Here is a 2,516-nt window from a genome sequence, read left to right as displayed (position 1 = left end):
CCGCCTGAGAGCGTGCACACATTAGACCGAGAGGCCTGGGGAGGACAAGGTGCTAGTGATCTGTGTAGCTGAGGACGCGAGTTCTGCTGTCAAAGGAATAATGACAGGTCCCCGGCTGAGAGACATGTGGAAGGCAGAGTTTAGGTGCCAAAGGAAGGAGGCTTCTGATTCTAGGGTCTGCCGGGGCCAAGGTGCCAGGGCCCATGCAAAGGGCCAGGATTGCTATGATGGAGAAGCCACATCCCACAAGGGCAGGCTGCCCCCACAGCTGTACCCTGCAGGCTTCTAGATATATGTGCTGCTGCTGGGGGCCATACCACACATCCCAGCATCTCTGCTGGCCACCACAGGACCCCTCACATCCAACACGGAGCATAGCCGTGCTCTGGCTGTGGACCAAGTGTCGCTCCCCCTCTTCATGGAGGAACGACACTAAACCCTGCCTAGGCTTCATATCTGAGTCACGGCACCATTATGTCGCTCCCCCTCTTCATGGAGGAACGACACAGGACCCTGCGCTGTTCTTTTATCTGCTCGGCCCTCCCCGGGTTTGCTGCTGGTTCTTCCCGGGTGGGCTACTGTCCCTTCCACCTCCGTGGAAGGGCGGTTCCCCCTGGCCACTTTCCCCACTTCCGCGGGGGAGCGGCACACCACCGGCCGGCTCTCTTGGGGGCTGCACAGGTGTTCCTTCAGATAGATGTTCCCCTTAGATGTTCCTCCTGCATGTTGTCTCTCTCCTCCTTTATAGTCCTCTTCCACCAATCCCAACTCTGCTACCCACACGCCGAGTACGCTGCTCTCCTCCAATCAGGAGCAGGTCCCACAGTTTATTGGTTGAACTGGAGGCAGCTGTATAGAAGCTGTTACTCCCTTCTCAGCGCCATATTGTGGGAGAGCAGATGCATAGAATAAGTCTTAATTCCAGTAACTTACTCTAGTCCGAGTTGCTCCCAGTTGCTCCCCACAACCAAGGGCATGCGTCGACCCCGAGATGGGAGCCCAAATCCCCAGACAGCTCTGGAATGCTGAAAGATGACTCGAGGAACTCACTGATTATTACTATGCCTCTGGGGTTGGTCCTCTGGTTTGGAAAACTTAAGCTGCCTCAAATTCCGAGAGTTTATCTGGTGAAGCAGGACCTAAATTTTGTTTTCTCTCCCATGTGAACCGATAAAGTTGGGTGAGCTATTCGAGGAGTTTGAGAGAATGGTCACAAACCCAACATGGTCCCCACAGGCCTGTCTGGTTCGGACTCATCATCACTGTGGACTAGACCACGGCTGGAGGTCTGATCTTGTCAGCATCCCGGGAATGACGTTCTGGTGGTTGAGCCCTTGCCAACAGGCTTGCAGAACCCAATACTTTTTTTTTTTTTTTTGACAGGCAGAGTGGACAGTGCGGGAGAGAGACAGAGAGAAAGGTCTTCCTTTGCCGTTGGTTCACCCTCCAATGGCCGCCGCGGCTGGCACGCTGCGGCCGGCGCACCGCGCTGATCCGATGGCAGGAGCCAGGAGCCAGGTGCTTTTCCTGGTCTCCCATGGGGTGCAGGGCCCAAGCACCTGGGCCATCCTCCACTGCACTCCCTGGCCACAGCAGAGGGCTGGCCTGGAAGAGGGGCAACCGGGACAGAATCCGGCGCCCCGACCGGGACTAGAACCTGGTGTGCCGGCGCCGCTAGGCGGAGGATTAGCCTAGTGAGCCGTGGCGCCGGCCAGAACCCAATACTTTTGAAATCAGAATGCTGAGTGACCACCACAGGAAGCAAAACTTAATCCTAAAGTTTGCCAGTCGGCACAGTATCTGAGCAAGAGGACTCAGACTCCGCACATGGTCGCAGTGGGCTGTCTTGCAGGAGAATTGGTGCGGTTCCTGTCTGTCAGCTGACTCTTCTCCGGGGCCACACAGGACGGCACTGTCAGTGCAGGCTTCTCACTTACCTTGTCTGGCGCCTGCAGGGCTCGCAGAGCACCACCTGCATTAAATACACAGTTGAGGTGGTGTCTGGCCTTGCACTCGGTGACCAAGCTGTTTTCAACTTGGACCCAATTCTTCCATTCTCATTTCAAAATATTCAGGCTTTATTTCAACCAAATGAGGGGGTCATCAAAAAGTTCAAATGCATATTATGAAAAAAAATCCTCACTTGAATTTCAACTTTTTGTGTCAAAATTTATCTTTTAATTTGTTTTCTATGATCTTTTTGAAGTCCCCTTATTTAAGGCTTTTGAAACCTAGAGCTGTATTAGTGATTAGGCTTGCTGATGACTGAACACTTGAGGACCACATGAAATCAAATAAACTTTATTCATGAAGGATGCACAGACAGAGACTACACAGGAAGACCAAAGACACAATTTTCCTGGATCTGGGTCTAATTCTGTGTGACAGTTCTTGGGGTGCTATCGTGTATCAGGCACTGGAGTTTCATGGAGTAGACAAGAGTGAATCTGATGTCCTTGACTATAACGTGATGAAACAGGAACTGGATGCATTACAGGTGATTAAGTGTGCAAAGG

The sequence above is a fragment of the Oryctolagus cuniculus genome, chromosome 10, assembly GCF_051225735.1.
Source record: "Oryctolagus cuniculus isolate XC-2025 breed Fujian yellow rabbit chromosome 10, ASM5122573v1, whole genome shotgun sequence".
NCBI classification, from domain to species: Eukaryota; Metazoa; Chordata; class Mammalia; order Lagomorpha; family Leporidae; genus Oryctolagus; species Oryctolagus cuniculus.
Note: the sequence above shows the minus strand (reverse complement) of the source record.